Below are 22,023 nucleotides of genomic sequence, written 5' to 3'. Positions count from 1 at the left end.
ATGTCGGCGGCACTGATGCCTGTGTCCGTCTGCCACGTGACCCTCACCTTGCAGGTTGATATACTTTATGATGAACATTGTTGATCCCAGAGCTAAAACCAGGTGTCGATTGGACAATAGTAAAAAAATAACATATGACATTTGCCAATCAACAGTCATTTAACAGATATTTTGATGTCTTTGATAATGCAGATTTATCAGATGGGTCACTGGTTTATAGAATATGTAGGAGGTCTGTGAAAAACCAGAGGCTGCTAATTTCAGTTGGAGGGCCGTGTTCCCTCCCTACAGAGCTTTTGTGCATTATATTTAATTTGTTGCTGCTTATCAAAAGTGTCCCTACTGTAGCAATTCAGCTCCGCTCAATTATGGTACTGTGTTCTCTTCCAAAAGACTGACAGGGCTGACAGCTTGTTGGTTGATCCCCCCAAGACGTCTCTGAGGACGGGGCTTAATTATAACCTCTTTTGATCCACAAACTCTGGCAGAGTCTGGGTCTCTGCGGAGGGAGCGCATCCATCTCTCCCCTGCCCACGGTCCGACACTCATTTGCAATGCAGATTTTTCTTCTTCTACTTTTATCGTATTTTAAACATCAAGAGGTGCTGGACAGGGCTACTGTAGTAAATTACTATGGATATATGGTATATAGGCGTAGAATAATGTGGATACCACATGGAAGAGCACCTGAGTAACAAACAATCACAGTACAAACACAGCTTTATATGACTCATCTTTGGAGAAGAAGTCCTCTCCCATTTGTTTGTTTATTCTCTGTGAATGGTTATGGTTGTATTTTCACTTAAAGTTTGTAGGTAAAACTGCGCAGTGAGCGCAGCTGAAATGTCCTAATTCCTAATTGTACAGGAAAACGTGTCCTTGTACGACTACGGCAGGAACAATAGGTCAACACATACCAATGGCCGCAGCAGCAAGGACCCAGCCCTGGCACATGGGGCGCCAGCTCCACCAGGTGAGCCACCAAGGCACCCACCCCTTACCACTTTTTAAATACACATAGACACATGTAACAGTCTAAGCTCCTCAAGGCAGTATGGGAGGTATTGGGACAATTCCAAAACACATAAGCTTGATCCACTGTTCCGCACTCCCAAGTACTTTTTTTTTTGCAAGAGGTTTTAAAAAAAAAAAAAAAACCTGATGAGGTTATTCCAAGAAAAATCTCATTCAGTTGGTGGCAGAGTAATGTACAGTACCAGTGGAGGGGAGGGGGAGGCTGTTGCAGAGAATTCACTTTCCTCCATCTCAGTCACGGGTTTGCTTTCAGAGTTTGGGGGCCTTTACCTTTCGCCTGTGCCCTGCCGTCTTCCAGAGACATGTTAGCAGCACTGATGCGTGAAATTGTGAAATCGCTAATGACATTTTCCTTGCATAATGGCGTCCCTTGAAATGGTGCTTACAGCTGCCGGTGCTTTGATTGAAGAGTATAGTGTGCTTATGTGTATGTGTGTTGGAGGGGGCATGCCTGAGGACACACGTCCCCCATTTTTCAATTTCTGCAACCCAGACTGCCAAATGTGCTTAATGCGGGTTATAAATTTAATTGGATGGATAACTGTGCCCTTTTTTAATGCCACCTTTTGCCATGTCCTTGACTTTCCTTTCACCCAGACATTCCCTCTACCTTTATCTGCCTGTCTTTCTGTCTGTCTGTCTGTCTGTCTGTCTGTCTGTCTGTCTATCTGTGCTTATGGTAGTTATACACAAAATGTCATCATATTTATTGATAGACATTACAGGCCTTGTAGCATGTTAAGGGTTGCATGGATATGAAACTTGTCCGGGTCAGTGGCGGCTTGGAGGGGCTACAGGCACTGAGGGCCTCTGCTTACTCTATCCAACAACTCAGCTCGGCTGCTTGAAGGGCCACTCTGTAGGATTTAGTGGCCTATTTAGTGGTGAAGTTTCAGATTTTAACTATCTGAACACCGCTGGCGTCTGTATTTGATGACCTGGGACCTTGGGTTGTTTTTCATAAACTTGAATATTGTCATATTCTGCTTAATGTTGATGCTTCTGTGATAGTTACAGCAATTGAAATATGCAATGGTTCATATAAAAAGTGGCAACTGCATACAGTTTAGTTTACCATGTTCTTGCTATTGACTCCTCCCTTTTTTTCCACATTGTCGCCATCTGTTGGTCTGGACCAGTGGAGCTGGACATGACTAATATTGTGGCATTGGAGACAAGGCTAGACGTAAATCAAAAGAAGTTGGTTAAAGTTAGAGCTTAAAGTACATGGATGTATGTCAAAGTCATTCTTACGTTTCTGTTTGTGTACGGATTCAGTTAATATGTTCATCTTTAGAGGTGTTGGTAAAGACTTTTTGTAACTTTAGAGAGGCTCAGGATAGCTGTTTTCCCTTGCTTCCAGTGTCCATGCTAAGCTAAGCTAATTGCCTCCTGGCTCCGGCTCCCTTCCTAACCACCAGGCATGAGATTGAGAGCAATTTTCTCATCTAACTCAAGTTAATAAACATATTTCCCAAAAGGTTCACTTCCAAATTCTGGTTACAGTTGAATGATTTTGGCAACGATGGCGCTGTATAATGTTGCCAAGTTCACCAACAAAGCGTTTTTGCTACAGTTCTGATTAATGCCTCTGACTGACTTATTTATAGCAATGGTGGTAAAGGATTTAGAACCATCCTCCAGGCCAAAATTATGGGAAAAGCATGATTTCTCAAACAAAGTAGAAATACTTGATGGCCATAACATACATTTTTACATTATCCAGGAGAGTCCCATGTGTCTATGTTGAGAAACAGTGAGGAGATCATTAAAAAAATTTAAAATGGGAATGTGTGGAAAAATAGTGGAACCAGCAGGTCCTCCGACTTTGCAACTTGACTGAAATTAAAATTAAAATCGAGCTCACTAAATTCAATTCAACAAATTGCATCAGAAACAGTAAATATCAAGCATTATTGCTTGTTACATACGAAGAATACAATTCGTGTAGTTTCAGACGATATTATTCTGGTTAAAAATTGAGAAGACATCAGCCCATGATTGCATCACAGCTCACACACTGTGTTCATTGTAGGTTAAACTGTGTTTTGCGTAGTGTAAGTGAACAAAGGCACTAAAGAGCAGCGAAGTCAACACCATAAAAATACATTGGAGTATAAAAGTTTCATTCACTGGCATAATTAACTGCTGCTATTTCAGTCCCAGTGTGTGACTGTGTGTGTGTGTGTGTGTGTGTGTGTGTGTGTGTGTGTGTGTGTGTGTGTGTGTGTGTGTGTGTGTGTGTGTGTGTGTGTGCGTGCGTGTGTGGCGTGCGTGCGTGCGTGCGTGTGTGTGTGTGTGTGTGTGTGTGCGCGTGTGTGTGTGTGTGTGTTGTGTGTACTAATGTGTATAAGTTATGTGTAAGTGTGTATATTTTTCTGTATTCCTCTGGATTTTATTTATCTATTTATTTCTCTGTATATTTAGGTGTGTTTGCCTTTTTGTGTGTAGATTCAAGCAGAAGGTGATACCAGTATGCTGGTATGTTTAGAGTTAAGTCATCACCACTAATATTCCAGTGTTTTAAATTTGTGTTAATTATCAGGCCAGAGAACGTGTGTGTGTGTGTGTGTGTATCTCCAGCGTGGAGAATAGCGCTGTTGTTTTGCAGTGTTTTCGGGGTCAGTCTTGGCCTTGCCTCGGGCCATGTCAGCCAATGCTATCTGACTCAAAGAGCAGCCTCTCTTCACACGAATAATAATTAGGGTACTTGGTGCCAGTTCACAAAGAAATGGACCATCTGGGTTCGATCCTTCCAGCCTCACACAGTCCCTGCTGTCCAGTGTGTGTCCGTCTGATGTGCCGCAGACTTCGACCATGTGGCAGAATCATGCTTTTTATAGACAGCAGAGCTTGTCTCCTGCCACAGTGCATTATATTCTGTGAAGGGGCCGAAGATGAGCTGTACTGAAGAGGGTTGTTTGTCTCAAAATGGAAAAAGATCACAGTCCATGTGTACACACTAAAGTTATTTCAGTTCCACATTTACAAGTTAGTTTAACTTGCTATCATAGTTAAGGATTTAATTTTATTTAAAGTTTAATGTCAGTTTTCTGAGCTAATATTGGCTATGTTATTTTCCTGAAATAATTTTTTTAAGGATATAGTTCAATGTGTAAAAACATCATAAGCCACACAATTTAGGGTTAAGTAGACCTTATCTTAGCTTAAGGCAGGTATAATCTACGTAACATCACACAAGCACCATGCTGACTTTACCTGCATATTTCAACCACTTACAGCGGTGGTTCTCAACCTGGAGTTCGGACACCGTCCTCCTTGGCTACAACCTCCAGCACCTCATATGGGATCCCGGGGTGTTCCCAGGCCAGATGGAAGATATAATCCCTTCGGCGTATTCAGGGTCTCCTCTCAGTTAGATGTGCCTGACAACCTACTCTGGGAGGCATCCAGGGGGTATCCTAGTCAGATGCTCAGACATTTTGGAGGGATCAACCTACAAGCTGTCCTCTCAGGGAGTAGAGCTCCTCACTCTGTCCCTAAAGGCTGGAACATGTTTCGCTGGGCTTCTGATCGTGGTCAGCCATGGTGGCAAATGAATTGCATTTGCAATGGCTGCCTCACAATAAAAACTTTGTGTTTCGCCATGATGAATGCTTTTAATGTGAAGCAGCAGCAATATGATGTTCAATTAGCATTAGCAGTAACTTAATAAAGCTCTGACACTGTGTAAAGAGAGTGAAACAATGAGAAAAGGCTGTTAACAAAGAGAGAAAAATGTAGATGCGGACCCCACCACTACCATTAAAAACCAACAAACAGCCAAAGGGATTCTTCTATTGGATTTTTGGTCATTGCAGAAAATAAGCTCTGTGGTGAACAAAGGTTTATGATACTTGCATATTTTGTTCAGAAAAATAATCTTCACAAATGAAAACCACTTTTATGATTTTTAAAGCTTAAATGTGATTGCCAGAAGTTAAAAGCTAACCTAAGGCTATAACTGAACTACACCGCATTCACATAACTTGATTGTCACCACCACTAAACTTATAATTAAAATCTACAAGTTTGAATTAGAATAGTACGGAAGCGCATTGTATTCACTGGATAAAAAAATTACGAGATCTCGTAAGTCCATATTGTAGCGTCCACCAGGACGTGTTGAAAAGATGACTAAGTGTTATTCAGCAACCCAACATTTATTGCTGGAACAGTACAGGTTACTGTCGGCCGTAACCTCGTCAAAAACAACCTAAACATAAAGTTAGATAACTCTCTAACTGTGTCCTTCGCGCTCACCTCAGGCTCGCTCACACACACACACACATGCACCCGCACTGCCCTCGTCCCCCCCACACTCACTTTGGCGTGCTGACATTTAATGTCAGCAACCTCTAGTGTCCTTTAGCCACTAGTAACTGCCTTTTTTAAAAGCTTAAAAATTCAGAGGTGGAGTATTTACTGGCATACAGTCCTTATTTTAGGCATTTAATCAAAAACCCATTTTGAAAAAACCCACTGACTTCAAGGCATGGGAATGCTTACTTCATTTCAAGTTTTAGGACTCATTCCTGCAGCATTCTAAAGCTGAACTTAAATATATTGAAAAGGCTATTGGCAAAGATAATGAACACAGATAGTATCAGCTTGATTTCATACAAATCTTAAAGGTCCAGTGTATTTGAGTAATGACAATAGTTCAGGTTTTTGTTATCTTAGAATGAGCCTTTTGTAGCTACAGATGCCGTGGGTCACCGTCCATTGAGGCCACCATGTTGAACCACCATATTTCTACAGTAGCCCAGAACAGACAAACCGAAAACTGGCTCTGGATAGGGTGAGTCATAAACACTGGATCTTTAAGAAATACAACTTTAACCTTCGAATCCCTGATTGGTCAGTGAGATAATACAAAATAATTCTGCAGTCTAAAAAGCAGAATTCAATGTTCAGATTCTTGCGTATGAAGGCTATCCTTTCGTCAAAATGTTAATTTCAGTCTTTATACTTTTTTATTTGTTTATTTTTTAGCATAAGTACAATCATTATATGAGCAAAGCTTCTTTTGACACTTTTCAGAAGCTTCAGTAATTGGTTTAAGGGAAAAATCATCTCTCAAATATACTATAGGATGAAGGTGATCAGAAGAAGGGTGGGGGGTTTCATCTCTTCATGCCCCACTAAATATACCAGAGCTATAAATCAAATAGCCTTCCAATGCATAGAAAATAATAGAGTTGAATCAGAAGGAAGAAGGTGTTAAGTTACTTATTAGAAAATGTCAGATATCCACAAAGGAGCTGAAGCTCATCTTCTCCAGTTAAATAAATTCTCTCTGCCTTCTCTCACCTTGTCAAGCTGCCTGCTGGCACAAAGACCAATAAATTAACAGAGTCTAAGCCTGTCTTCTGTATTCCTGCCATGTGTCTTCTCATTTAGCTCCTGTAAAGAGTATTCCCTGCTGAAAATCTCGACCTACCCTCTTCAAGAGGTCTCAACTGCAGATGCTGGTTTGAAAATATTAAGCTGCATCTCTACTTCATTCATATTCATAAACGGACCTTCATTCTCTCAACAAGGACCAGTAATCTATCAGATTTTAGGCCTATGCAATCTATACCTGCTATATTTTCACTGTAGTAGAAGTAGTAGAACAAAAATTTTGACACAAGTAGATTCTGCACAATCTTTTTGATACATTCACAAGCTTTTGGTCATATACCTTCTTCATAATATACTCTGTACAGCTAACAAACTTGATGCCCAGAAATCTGAGGGAAGAGATGGGATGTAAATGTTTATATTTATTTAGAATATTTTACTTGGATGTAAAAAATTGTCTTTTTATTCTGCTTTGCATGTAGCTTCCCTCTTTTATGTTGGTTTGCAGTTTTCTGGCCAGATTTTCTCTTACAGTTTGAGCAGTTCCACAGTCCAGTTTCCCACATGATGTGCAGAAAGACTGGTTAAAGCTGCAGCAGGTCATTTTTTATAAAACTAACTTTTTGTCATTTTTGTTGAAACTTTCCCTATATCCTGACAGTAGTACATGAGACAGATAATCTGTGAAACAATCTGGTTCTTCTGGCCTATTCTAGTACGCCTAATAGTTTTTGCAAGAAGAAAAACCACCAATCAGAGCTGAGAAAGATATAGCGATGCGTTGGGTTGGAAGCTTGAAGATAGTTGATTGTTGAATCTCATTCCCAGGGTCCCAAAGCATCTGTATTTGACGCCCTCGGAATTAAACTCAACTTTCTTGGCTCTGACTGGTTGTCATTCTGGCCCGATGCATTCTTGCAGATGTCATTAGGAGCACTAGGATGAGCCAGAGGAACCTGATCTCTCATGTATTACTGTCAGGATACAGTAAGGTTCAGCAAGTATGAATTAACTACTGCAGCTTTAAAATGGGTATATTAAGAAAAACTAACTTCAATGCCAATTTCAGACTGATATAAACCTGTGAAGTGTAGGTAGTGGTACAAATAACTCAGTTTTTTTTAGTCTTTTGCCACTTTGTTCAGTAATTCTGATGTAGTTTTACTAAGAGCTAATTGGTAAGCCTCTTACATACAATGAAGGAATGTAGCCCCTGGCCAAAAGCTGTCCTCTCATGGTTTTTGCCTTGTAAGTGTATTAAAGCATGAGCATCAGTGACTCACAGATATGTTTCATGTGGGTAAATTATTTGTATGTATATATACACCTGCAGTAAGACCCTGTAGTCACTTAGTCTTGGGTGCCCAAGACACATGAAGTGTGTCTGGGTGGATCAGAAGTGTAAATGGGGTTTTCGTCAGTAAGTGCTCTGTGTAAATAGCCTCTGCACAGTCTGTTCCCTGTGATAATGGCAGCGTACATGTAAATTACTCTGAAATTACACTAAAATTGTCACAATTCTGTTTGTTCCATTAAAGCAACAGGGCATTGGTGATTAAAAACATGGCTCTGGTGATTCAAACAAATACAATCATAAAGATGGCATACCAAGTTGTTGTAGCATTTATATGTTCCCTGATCAGTTTAACCATTAAATGATCTGTGTGGGTGAGAGAGCATTGATCTGTATGGATGAGAGAGGGGTCAGTGAGAGAATGTCTTGTCTTGTGCGTAATTTAATTTTGTGTTAATTTTACAATATAATTCACCCATGTGTTTGTTTCTGTTAGTTTATGTATAATTGACAGCTTGCTAAGGCTAACTAAACTAATGTAAGTAAACTTGACTTTCTGCCGTTTTTACATGACATTCATTACCTCCACCTTCTGGACAGGAGGAGGGCTGACCCTGATTTGCATTTTGCCGGAAAAACTAAGATGTGTTGTCATCACATTTATGATCTACAGTAGATGCATATACTATGTGGCTATAGTCAGTGTTCTTGCATTCTGTTTCCAGAGGTCTGGACCTAGAGAACCTTTACCACAAGCTACTCTTTTTCTGTTGTTTTAGTAGATCCCCCTTGTAAAGACGTCTGGTTGCTGTGAGTGCAATGGACAGTTGGAAGAAATAATGTCAATATGAGCGAGTGACGTCAGGCAGTCATGTAATAAATACAGTGTTTGTGTAGCCCTGCATGGTGTACATGAAAATGTAGTATAACAGCATTTTCTCCAGGACTTATGTCAGCTCTCATTAATTACTGCAATTTTATAATATATAAAACATGAGGGGAAATGAAACTGACACAGTGACTGTTAGCTGATGTTAACTGCTCCAGTCGACCAGCACACCAGAGTCCCTTAGCTGAGGCTCCCGTCAGTGTCAGAGATTAGATTGATCAGTTGATGTTCGTTGATTGTTGCTTGTGAATTATTCAAATAATAATAAACAATTAGCCTCAAGCAATTCAGTGCTAACATCCCAAACTGTCTGGTACTTGTTAATATGTGTAATAATATAAATAATTTATTCTATGGAAGCCGAAAATGGCAGAGATAAACAACATAATGGACAATGCCACATGTTAATACAAGTAATATTCATTTACATACTGATCAAAATGAGCCAACTGCCAGGAAAAAATGGATGAAAAAGAATCTTTATGTTAATTTAATAAATCTCAATCCCCTCCTGATATATTTTGTCAGTATTGCATCACATTGTCAGGAAATGAACAGCTTAAATGAACATTCTGGTAACAACTCTAACAACTCCCAGTTCAGTTATGAATCCTTCCCGACAGTCATGACAGTGATCTTGAAGGCTAAAATAAATAAGCCAGACATTTATTTCTGAGTTTTCCATAACTATATCGTGATCTCAAGAAAACAAGTTGTTTTCTCATGATAAATTATCTTTTTATCTCGAGAAATCAGCCTTTTCTCAAGATAATGTGATAAATTCACTTGTGATCTTGAGATAACAGCTTTGGCTTCCGTATCTGAGAGACTGAGAGAAAGAGATGCAGGAGAGAGAGGATGAAGATAAAGACAGCAGATAGTTTAAATATACATTTAACAGATAGAAACTACTGCTCTGGACTGAAAGAAATTGAAAATAAATTCTCCACAACCCCAACGGCTGCCACTGGACCTTGGTTAAAAATGTGCCCTTGCTCCAGCGTGTCGAAGTTCTTTTTCTCTTTTGTAGCACTTGTTATTGCCCTTTGCAGAGCCTTTAAGCCAGGTGAGTGATAGACACTTTAATACTGTAACAAAGCAGGGAAAAAAAGTGCTGTTTAAATAAAGGTTATGGGCAGTAAATGGCACAGAGGTTAGAAAAGTGGGTAGAATCCCTGCAGCAGGCATGAAAAAGGATGATGCTCTGTTGAAACGCAACAGAGCAAGACAGTTAAACTCAAACTGCACCAGTGGAGCTGTAGAGGAGTGTGTGAGCAGCTCCCAGCTGCAGAAGCAAAGCAGAAAAAGAGCATACATTATCAGTTAACCTTGAGTGGATAAATAAATATTACAAAAAAAATAATTCTCTGTGAACATCTGCTGCCAAGAGCTCCAGTCTGTTAACTTGGCAAATGGAGATGAAAACATTTGACCGTGTCTTTTCTGGGGCGGTGACGACCTCTCTGAAGCCCCTCGTCTCTGATTGATGGAGGCTGCTGGTGCCCAGACCAGTCAGCCAGTGGATAAAACTGGATCAATGTGACAGTGATGGTGTTTTATGATGCCAATAAGACGCTCTCTCTCTCTCTCTCTCTCTCTCTCTCTCTCTCTCTCTCTCTCTCTCACCATAGACACTCAGAGGCACGGTAATGGACTGGGCTGGTACTTGTAAAGCCAGAATATCCTCGCTCTTAAGAAATGGGATTCTAGTGTCTGTCTCTGGTTAGAGATGAGTGGGATTAACTATTTTGCTTTTTGTGATTCTACATTGTGAGAATGGATTCCACATGCTGACCTAAAAATACAGCCCTTTTCCCTCCCTGCCACATCTCTCATATACATTATAAATAATGGATCACATTTATATCTTGCTTGACTATTTCCATCTCCCAAGGGCTTCAAGTGTGCGTACAAGTGTGTAGTATGCCTAGTGTGTGTGTTTGAAGTGCTTTCCGTGATGCACAGTTAAAAAGAGATCCAGATTAACATTGTACTTTCATTCTGGGATGTACAAGTACATTAGCAACCTCTTGTGAAGCGGACCGTTGAACTGCTGAGCCTCAGTCTTCCAGCGTTCAGTACCTTTTGGTAAAGATGAGTGGCCTTACTTGCACAAATTCAGACATTCAGAATGGAACAATAGCCTCTACCTTTGAGATTTAAGTATGCAAAGGAAGCACAGACAAACAAACCTTTTATAATAGATGATCTGCTTTCAGTGAGTGAATAATAGGCACACTCAGGAGCCGATGTTAATCTGTGACCGGGCCACAGTATCTTCGGATCATGTGGGAAGTTGGGGAGGTAACACACACTGCTTTGTGTCTGTGTGGCTTTAAGTACATCTGGTGCCTATAGTAGTGGTTCACAACCTTTTTTATAAGCTGTACCCCGACAGCCCAGCCCAATGAACCCCTTAATCAACAAAACAATTTATGTTCCAAATGTGTTTGTTTAAATTCATTTCAAATTGGATGTTATTTAACTATTAATTAATTTATTTAATTAATAAAAATATTGGATGTTACAATGTTTTCCTAAAATGGAACTGTCAGTGTTTAGTTTGGGTCGGTCAAGTTTGCATTCATACAACAAGATGGAGTGGCAAACACTGGTTGTTCCAACTATTTATCTATTACTTTTAGCTAATAATTACAGTTATTTATCCATTACTTTTATTCAACTATTTTATCACGTCTGCTCGCTTACTAACTAGTTTTCATGCACCCAATATGTGGATGTATTTTTTAATCAAATCATTAATTCAATTCTTTCAAATAAGTTGAACTACTCAACATTCTCTCCACATACCCCCTAGCAAGAGCAGAAGTAGGTTACCTCCTGGGGTACAAGTGCTGGTGTGAAGGTCTGGTTGTCTGAAACTTGACGGCTGCGTGGCATTTACAAGATTTTGATAAAAACAAAAATCTGACTTCTTCTGAATAAGCTTTTTTTTAAAAAAATAAATAAAAGAAAAATATTACCTTGATAGTTTAATTTCTTAAAAAGCGAAAGATCCCACAGTGTTTGAATATATCATAGTCCTGACTGTCTCAATTATGTAAAACAACCAATCTTCTTAATCTTAATTCTCAAACAAATAAAGGGTAAAACCTTTTCTTTTTGTGGGTGCATTGTGTTTGCAGTCTAAATTCAATCAATTAAATGTTATTTATTCATTTGATGACCTAGTAATGATACTCAACAATCAACTATCTCTATTTGCTCTGATTGGTTATTTTCGTTGTTTCCAGTGGATTCTTGCAAATACCATTAGGAGCACTAGGAAGAGCTCTAGGAACCAGATTTCTTTCACAGATTATATGGTTCATGTTCTACTGTCAGGATATTGTGAAAGTTTCAGCAAATATGACAAAAGTTATTTTCATAAAGGTTACCTTTAAGGTTCAGTCCGTGGCTGTTGGCATCCTCTCAGTGTCCACACATAGTTCCACTGCACAGGGATAAATAATGACTTGAACCCCAGAGAAAACAGATAAATATACATGATATGAAAAATAAAGAAATAAAAAAAAATCATGTAATATTCACATTTAAATGATGAAAAAAGACATCCAAATGAATTGTTTCACTGTCTCTTAGCTCACATCAGTTGAAAAAATATGAAATTATTGGAGACCACTCTGTTTTTAAACTTGCAGTTATGTTTTCCATGTAGTAAACATCCTTAACCTTCTTCCTGCATTGTGTTACCTTGGGGAGCTGCGGCCTCAGCCAGGAGACTGTAATTATCTTCTTAGCAATTATGAGAAGGACTCTCAATAGTAATATCTGATTGTCACCTTCTGTATCTTCAGGTAATACTCCTAATATGAAGCAAAATGGTTTAGGTTCATGGTTTAAGCAAATTAGCATGACCAGCGTTAGCCACATTGGCTGAACTGAAAAAGAAAAAAGGGCCATTTACAGAAATTTCCTCACGATCCTCATCCTCTACAATATTTACACTGGAAGCTTTCTATAAGCTCAAGTGGATCATTCAAATCCATTCTCATTCTATTTGCTGTCTGAAGGAACATTTTCTCTATTCAACCACCAATACACCGGAGTCAAAACAAGAGGAAACTCAACACTGCAAAACGGCAAGAACGGTATTTTGATAAAAATGTCCTTATGTTTCTCCTGCTTGTAAGAGAAAGCTCTTGTTACCCTGAGAGAAGCAGGACTATTCCCCCATTACCAACCGGCAGTGTTTGGAAATCAAATATTCTCTTTGCATGAAAGAGAGAACTTCAAATGTTTAGAACTTTAGACAGTGCTGTGGTACATTATAGCTTCCCAGGCTGCTTTTTATGCAGGGGGTTTGATTAAAGATGAAAAAAAGAAAAAACAACTTACAGCATATACACACACACACAAAGACACACAGACGGTATCTTGATTTGATCATTGTATTGCTATTCTCTCATATGGACACCCTGATCCTCACTACTCATTGCTCCATATTGTTAATTTTCCTCTCTCTCTCTCTCTCTCTCTCTCTCTCTCTCTCTCTCTCTCTCTCTCTCTCTCTCTCTCTCTCTCTCTCTCTCTCTCTCTCTCCATCCCTCCGAGGTTATGGGCCAGTCTATGAATTGGCAGACCGTGCCCAGTACGTGTCAGGAGATATTGGTGATGTCAAAAGACCTTCAATCACAGAGCTTATGTTTGCTGCAGAGAAAAGAGTACAGGTGCCTCTGGGGAAATAACACACCATCTACAAATCCCACGTAATGTCAATAGTTCCACAACACTACATTCATTCATGTGCCAGCCCCAGAGCTCTCGACAACGCTGGGAAGCAAGCACCTGTCAAAACATCCTGACAAGGTAATGGAAATAGCCAGTGTGTTATCTTGCACAGCAATAATTAGAACCTAAACTGATGGAGGCAATAAGCAGGCTGTCAGGTGATGTAAAAGGCCTCTTGGCAGCCATGTTGGTCATCCAGAGCGAACAGCTGGTTAGGTTTCTGAATATATAAACTGGACATATCATCAGCTACACTGGTTGAAATCTAAAGATGCTAATGCAACCACATTGCATCTGGTATTTGTTAATCTCACTGTGCTACGTCCTTCACACTATCTTCAAGCAGATGTGGATAACAGATGTTGCTGTCACCCATGAATCTATACTGTGATTAATTGGTATTATAGTCATATTCTCATTCATTGTCTTAAACTGGCACTAGGAACCTTTGGAGGAACCAGAGTCTAAATCAAGTTAATTATTTTACCCCCCAAAAAGTGGGTAAGTACTTTTCAACAGTAAAGGAGCTTGAAGGGTGGGGCTTACAGCCCTAAACTTTTCTCATTGGTACTTGCAACATTTTATTTCAGCCACCATTTTTAAAAAGCTGCAGCTGCAAACCAGTTTTATTCACGGTGCTTCAACACATCGACATGGATTTATAGAAGAAAGCATACAACAGATGGATCAGCAACAAAGTCCAGGTCTCGTTGTTGTATAGTCGCAAGCAAAAATGTCAGTGGACTAATTTGCCTAATCTTCACTGGTCTTAAGACTGAAGTGGAAAGCATATGGGACTATGCAGTCGGAGCTCCGGTCAACGACACAGTGAACTAATCTTTTGAACAAATATTTCTAATGAATGGATCCCATTGACAGTATACATAGTGGACAGAGCTCCAAGCTTAATCTCCAGTTTCAAGTCTTTTTCTGTACAGCATGATGTTTATTAAGTGAATTATGGTCCCATTTAGAGTAAAATAGACAATAAATATAATGCTTTACTGAGTGGCTACCTTAGGATTAAGTCCATCCAGCCCAACACACAGAACTCAAACTGTCAAACTAGGCAGTGCTGGTCAAATATGAATCAGGATCCTGTTACTGCGTTGCCTATTTCTCACTTAAAGTCTTTTTAGAAACATATTTTAGTGTATTGTTTAGTAATACAAGAATGTGCGTAACCATTGCTTCTTGCTATGGACAAATTGAAACTGAGCAGCCAATGAGCTCCAAAAAAACGACATGACGAGAGTATTCTACAAACCAATGGGTGACATCACCATAGGTTTCACTTCATCACTTCACCTTTTTACTAAAGAAAGAACAACAGCCACTCAACCAATGGTATAACTTCAACTTTAGCATTTATCTGCCTGGCTCTGCTTTGCTGCAGTCCTGTCAAAAATATGCTCTAACACAATTTGAATATAAGCTGTCTATAGTCAGTCTAAAATAGTACGAAAAAAATATGTTAAAGCTTTCAGAACATGCCAGAAAAACATGCAGTCAAAACAAGCAAGCAAAACTATAAAATGGAGTAAAATAAGAAGATGAAATGGTTCCGGGCAGGAAGAGTGAAACAATTCAAACCACCACCAGGAGAGCTCTAAGCTGCAGATGAGGCCTCGTCAACAGGTGGTTTAAAAATATCAAATGGTCAAACGTCAATCATGTGGTTTACATGCAGACACTCTGAAAGACAATAGAGCAAAAACAACAGGGACATATTGAACAGCAGTGCATGTAAGATTGAATTTCCACTACTGATTTCCAAACAGATACAGACTGCAGTGTGGCAGGAATGAAAGTGGAAATGAGTACTTTGATTTAGTTACAGCAACAAACTCATTTGAAATGAAGCAAACAATACTATTTCCTGCATCTGATGAATTGGATGCAGGCTACAGTTGAGTCACAACTGACAGGAAGCCTCTTATTTCTTAAGAAGTCAATAACGTGATTCACAGAGTCAAGGAAGCCACCCAGACCAACCACACAATGTGCTTCCCCCTCAGTATCAGTCCATACATCTGAAGGGAAAACAACACATTACATTAGTTATCAGGAAACGATCATTACCAGCAAGGGGAGAGAATAACATCCAATCTAATGCAACGCACCTCTCCAACCTCACAAAATGAGAACAGTTAGCTGTGTAAAGAGACATTGTGAAAAACAAGAAATTGTAACAAGGGTTTGCAGTTGTGTTACAAAAGGCAGGATGTGTACACTATGTACACTACACAACTGGCAGTGAGTGTATAGTACCTTTCTGTGGAATGCGCAGTTTGAGTTATTTGGAGCTAAACCTGTTGCAAACCGCAACAGATTGAGCCCTTGTGGTTTTTTCTGTCAGCTTCTCTGCTGTTATTCACTGCATCTGGAGTATAATGTCAGTGGGTTTGTTTACTCCAAACATTCTCCACATCTGTTCCACGTTGTAGACCCTTCTGTCCATCACCAAGTAGTGTTTGACCAGGCTCACGCTGTAGATCACAAATTGGCTGTCTGGGTCTGATGATTTGCTTGAACAGGCATAATTTTTGCATGCAGTCTTGAACAGGAGCTGGTGCTCTCATACGTCTGTCGATCTTAACCCGGTTAATCTAACCAGTTAATGTGCCAGCAGCACAGCTTTACAGATGGCAATGTCAGTGGTCCACGTGGTCCAAACTGAAATACTATATCTTGGCAAATATTGGATGGATTGCCATGAAATTTGATACACACATTCCTTCCCTGGAAGGATAAATTGTAATAACTTCACGATCCCTTAACTTTTCATCTAGCGCCATTATCAGGTCAGAATGTCAGTTTGTCCAACACTGCCAAACAAATGACACTCTATAATCCTCAGCTGTACTTTGTTTAGTACTAATTAGCAAATGTAACTAAAATGGACATGGCAAACACAATATCTTCTGAACATACTGAAGTTAGCGTTTAGCTCAAAGCACTGCTGTTCAAGTACAGCCTCACAGAGCTGCTAGCCTGGCTGTAGACTGTAGACGCTGACTCACAGAGCACATAAACCCAAAGTAATGCTGTTGTTAGTGTATACCAAAAATACTCTCTTTTTTCATGCGATCAGTTAGTATAGCTTTGTGTACTGTGTCCCCACTGCAGCAATTGACCCTTAATATTCATTGTACCCTCAGTCACTTCATTTGAATGTGAACTTGAAGCAGCTTCTTCTCCTTAGCTATACAAGTTTATCTGTACAGGTTCATCTCTTGCTAAAAATGGAAGAATATTTCCTTGGGCTGAATTCTCAGACAACATATATTATTCAACCCCTGGCCGGGCTCTGCTCAGACATGGCTGAAGTAGTGTACACTCTGCAGTTTGTAGTGAAACTCTTTACTTCCTGGTTATTACAGCTGGAAACTGCCAGCTATCGATGTTTGATACTGCCTGCTCCTCTCTGCGGAGTACAAACCCAAAGACCAAACAGACTGAAAATGTGGCTACACATCTCATCAAGGAAGTGAAATTTGACTTTGAAAAGACATAGATATCCAATGCTGTTTGTTTATTCACTTTAACTAATGATACCAGGGGCCGCGGGCCTGGACTTATATACCGGCTACTCCCAGAGAGCATTTGGCCGCACTTCACAGCGCACTTCAGAGACAGCCTCACATTATCAAAGCAACTCCCAACCGCGGCAGATTATTCCTTATTATTTCCTCAAAGAGAATACAAAGTCAGTTTCTTGTGTCTTGCAAAGGGTAAAGTCATCTTTGTTAGTTGAAGCTCTCACTGCTCAGTCTAATTCTTCTCTGTCCTCTCTTAATTGTGTCCTTGGGCCCTGACTCTGTCCCGCTGGGTAATGAGGAGTAATGCATTGGTTTGATGTTTTTATTTCATGATATGAGGCAGCTATATTGTCTGCACATATTTCTTTTATTGTAATTAAAAGGTAACGTCGGGGCTTTTGTCAGTGTGTCACCCTGTCCTATATTAAGCTTCCTGTGCTCACTTTAAAAGGAATAGTTAAGCTGCTATAACGAACAGATACCACCTACTTAACTTGTTATTTGTTTTACTTAGACCATATAATGTCACTGCTGGAATATTTTTTCCATTATGATTGTGTTTAATTAGTTGTTTGTCCATAAAATATCAGATAATGTTGACATCCTCAAATGTCTTGTTTTATCCACAACCCAAAGATATTCAGTTTACTGTCATAGAGGTCTAAATAAACCAGAAAATATTCACATTTGAAAAGCTGAAATCAGAGAATTTGGACATTTCTTCTTAAGCAATGACTCAAAACGATTCAATTCAATTCAATTTTATTTGTATAGCGCCAATTCACAACAGAAGTTATCTCAGGACACTTTTCAAATAGAGCAGGTCTAGACCGAACTCTTTAACATTAATTACAGAGACCCAACAGTTCCACCATGAGCAAGCACTTGGCGACAAGGGCAAGGAAAAACTGCCTGTTAAAAGGCAGAAACCTAGGACAGATCCTCCGGCTCTAGGTGGGTGGTCGTCTGTCTCGATCAGTTGGGGTGAAGAGAGAGCGGGGAGAGAGAGAGAGAGAGAGCGAGAGAGAGAGAGAGCGAGAGACAGACAGACAGACAGGTGCACAGCAACAACAGTATTGGCAATGGCAGTCAAGCAGCACCATGGCAGGAGGCTCCACCAGGATCCATGAGAACCTGCGAGACGAGAAAGCACAAGAACTCCGGGGAAGAAGTGAAGTTAGTAACATGCATTAATGGGACATGAATGAGTGCAGAAAGAGAGAGGAAGGGAGGAGCTCAGTGCACCATGGGAAATCCCCCCGATTGTCTAGGCCTATAGCAGCATAACTAAGGGATGGTTCAGGACTCACCTGATCCAGCCTAACTATAAGCTTTATCAAGAGGAATGTCTTAGCCTACTCTTGAATGTGGTGAGGGTGTCTGCCTCCCGAACCACAACTGGAAGCTGGTTCCACAGGAGAGGAGCTTGGTAACTGAAGGCTCTGGCTCCTGTTCTACTTTTAGAGACTATAGGAACCACAAGTGCCCGCATTCAGAGAACGTAGTGTTCTAGTGGGGTAATAGGGTACTATGAGCTCTTTAAGATATGAAGGGGCCTGACCATGAAGAGCTTTATAGGTGAGGAGGAGGATTTTAAATTCTATTCTAAATTTTACAGGGGCCAGTGCAGAGAAGCTAGTACAGGAGAGATGTGATCTCTTTTCTAGTTCCTGTCGTACTGTGCTGCGCGTTCTGAATTAATTGGAGCGTTTTAATGGACTTATTGGGGCAACCTGATAATAAGAGTTGCGTAATCCGCCTGAAGTAACAAATGCATGGATTAGTTTTTCTGCATCTGTCTGTGATAGGATGTGTCTAATTTTTCTAATAACGATGAATTGATTATCAAAATAGTTGACAATTAATCTAATATTCGACAACTAACTGATTAATAAACTAATTGTTGCAGCTCTTGTTATAAGACAGGAGTAGAACATGAGTCAGCTTTATCAAAGTCAGTTTTATTGGCTAAGAATGTGTGTACAATACAAGGAATTTGGTTTTAGGTTGTTCTCAATGTTGCAGTTCCAATTGAAATAGACATACTAACAAACATACAGCCAAACAAGGGCAGCAAAGCTCAACAAACATAGGTCAAATTTTAAACACAGCATAGACTGTATAATTAGAAGTGGACAGAGTCTCAGTGACGTCACCCATGGGTCTCTGAAGAGCCGTGGTGAAGCGCAGTGTGGTCAGCTCTGGCCGTCGCCATCTTAGCAGACCGGACTCCGCCGGCTCCAGGCTCACCCAAAAAGGCGCTGAATGAAGCCTGGTTACTGAAACCAGCCGCCAGAGACGGCACCCACCTGTCACTCACTGCGGCCCTTAACTATGCATCATTTTAAGCTTTAAATTCTCCCACCCATACATTTGTCATGAACAGGGAAATCAGCTACTGAGACCAAAACTAGGTACTGCAGTTTTTGTTCCTCCCCCTTGTTTTTGATAAAATTTTTTTAAACTCAAAAAATATTAAACCCCCATTGAGGGGAGGAATAAAACAAAAAATTTTTTTTTTTTGGGCTTGGCTGTCCATTGTAGTTTGGTGGTCAGATCCTAACCAGACTGTGATGTGCAGAGAACAGAGTAGGATTGTGGTTTAGAACTGGATCAGCAGCAACTAAGCTGGCGCAGGAAGTACCTCTTCTGCTGGCCCTTTTTGATGATGAAGTCGATGTTGGATGCCCACTCTATGTTCTGGAAGGTTGCTGTGGATATCTTCAGGTTTTTGGGATCCACAGGGCTGTTGATTGTGCTGGTGATGAAGGGCAGTGTTGTGAGGCTCCCCAATAAGTCCAGTCATCTCCACAGTGTGTGTGTCTGCAGCTATTATGACCGCACCAGAGTGCTAGCTGTTAAACCTCCCATCTGGGTGCACTTCACCGTCCCAGATGAGGACAATGACGTTGTGTCGTCTGCAAACTTCAGGATTTTAACAGACGAGGTGCAGTTGTTGGTGTAGAGGAAGAAGAGCTCTACAATAACAAGTACCCGCCCAGCTACTGTCTATAAAATAGTATGGAACTGGATTTATGGTTGACCCTTTTGTAGACCAGATTGTTTTCATTAGACACAGAGAGATGAGGATGCTTTTTGTTTCTAAATGCCCGGGTCTGATTTCATCTGTGGTCAAAGTGAATCCTGTGACTTCACTGACTGACAGCTTTAATCAGTTTACGGAGAGGAGATCTTTGCCCCGGCACTCCTCCTCTCAGTGGATGTAATCAATTTAGAAAAGCATTTCTATTCCCTAAATATTGATTTCAGCCCGCCACTTTGGGACTACATTCATGTTTGCTTAAATACATCATCTACTAATCCATAGTAATTGAATCGAGCTGCGTAACAGATTTTCTTCACATGGGATCATTGTGTTGCTATCTGACAAAGTTTTTTGACTTGCAGATAAATATGGTAATGACACTCATAATAAAATGAGTCATGCATGAGAAATTTGCTTTGGGAAATGACTTATGGGTCAAGATAGCCACTGGGCCTCCTAACAGTGAACTTACTGTCAATTGAAGACTCCTCAAGTCTTTTTGATTAAGCTTAAATGTTAAATACAGGATTGTTCATCTTAAATAAATGCCTGAAGTGACATTATTTAAAACATGAGTATAAGGATTAACCTCTAATATACAGGCTGTTAAAAGACTGAAATCCTAACATTTCTATTATGAAACAAATTCCCAGACTAAGCAAGTAAGCAGACTGAACTAAAGACTAGAATGTTAAATCTTCCTTCGCTTTGCTCCCATGTCCCTAGTATTCCTTTAAAATTCATCTAATCTGCCTTTGAAATATGAAGCATGTTTTTTTTTTTTTTTAAACATGCGTGCCCCACTCAGCTATGCTTCACTGTGACCCTCGCTGAAATCTGGGCTGCATTCAGAAACCTTATGGCCACGGTACATGTGGTTGCCATGGAAATCGCAACACTCAAAGGTTGCAGAGAAGCCTTTGTTTTATTAAATGGCTGCAAGGAATGACAAAACGCACGTGGGCGTCTGGCATGAAGGATGTTCGATCAGGTTTTGATTTATTCACCGAGGCTCCCGTTGAGGCGAATTTTTCTTTTCTTTTTTTTTAAATGGAGACAAATTGCTCAAAACAAGGTTGCTGTGTATTCCTTCCCAGGAGTCTGTCCTTTTCATGGACACAGCCGGGGCTTTCATTACCTCCGAATGCTGCAATATTAGATAAATGCGTGAAAAAGCAGATGGCTGCCACGGGCTTCCTGCCTGCCGTGTTCGGTCTATGCACAGTCTTTGGTTGGAAACCTGTAGTCTTGTGTAAAAGTAAAACCCAGACCATTTGTCTGTGCCTGTCAATAACTCTTTTGTCTTCCTGGCTGAATACAAAGAGAGCTATTGCTTTTGTTCAACAGCTATGCATTTGTTTTCATGTTATCTGTACTGTGGCAGAGAAAGACTTCCTTAAGTCTGTTCTGGGGAGAAAAATAGCAGCCTGTTATGGCTTTGTTAACTGTCAGTTGATGTTAAAAAGTGTTTCCTCTACTGTAGCCTTTGATGAAGTATGGCAGATTCATTAACTATCAACCATAGAGAAGCCTGGTGTAGGCCATGAAGTGAACATGCATAAATTAAGTGGACGTAATAGCAGTTTAGCTGTAAAAAAAAATGTGCCTTTACATGAATCTGTTCAGTTGTTATAGGAAGGAACTTTGAGGGAATGTGTCCATTATAAAGGAAGGAGGTGTGAATTGCTCATAATGCACAGTTTTCCATTTATCTGAGCGTGGAATGTATCCACTATATATTCCCCTTAAATATTCTCACAATGGAATGAAAAGTAATGTCCAAGGCTTTCTGTCAAGAATCTCACAATGTATTGCAATGCTCTTTTGCAGTCAACTACTGAGTTTATAATAGGACAGTGGTGTAAGGCAGTTACAATGGCCCTACACTGCAAATCTCCAGGAAATAGGAAATCTTATTATTTTGATATTACAGCTAATATTAAGCTTGATTTAACCAGTAACAAGTTAATGGTTTGCATAATATCCCAGCAGAGGAACAAGATTCTTTTCATTATTTTAAGAGTAAGACTACTTGCACAGCTTCTCAATTTAAATCCCAGTGTTGTAAATGAAGCAGCTGTTTAGTTTTTCATTGCTAAAACTAAGAATGCTTCTGGTG

The 22,023-nt window shown here is 40.0% G+C and overlaps 1 long non-coding RNA gene across 2 annotated transcripts in view; it reads left to right on the top strand.

Moving 5' to 3' along the window:
* The window catches only part of LOC127359279 (uncharacterized), an 89,508-nt gene that overhangs the window by 44,814 nt on the left and 22,671 nt on the right, over positions 1–22,023 (top strand). Inside the window, exon 4 of one of the 2 annotated variants that reach the window (XR_007882633.1) lies at positions 868–973. The exons of the other annotated variant lie outside the window; for it this stretch is intronic. This is a non-coding gene — a long non-coding RNA (uncharacterized LOC127359279). The remainder of the gene's footprint in view (positions 1–867; positions 974–22,023) is intronic. 2 annotated transcript variants of the gene reach the window in all.

Source organism: Dicentrarchus labrax, unplaced genomic scaffold (genome assembly GCF_905237075.1).
Source record: "Dicentrarchus labrax unplaced genomic scaffold, dlabrax2021, whole genome shotgun sequence".
NCBI lineage: Eukaryota > Metazoa > Chordata > Actinopteri > Moronidae > Dicentrarchus > Dicentrarchus labrax.
Note: the sequence above shows the minus strand (reverse complement) of the source record. Positions and strands in the feature narration are given on the sequence as shown.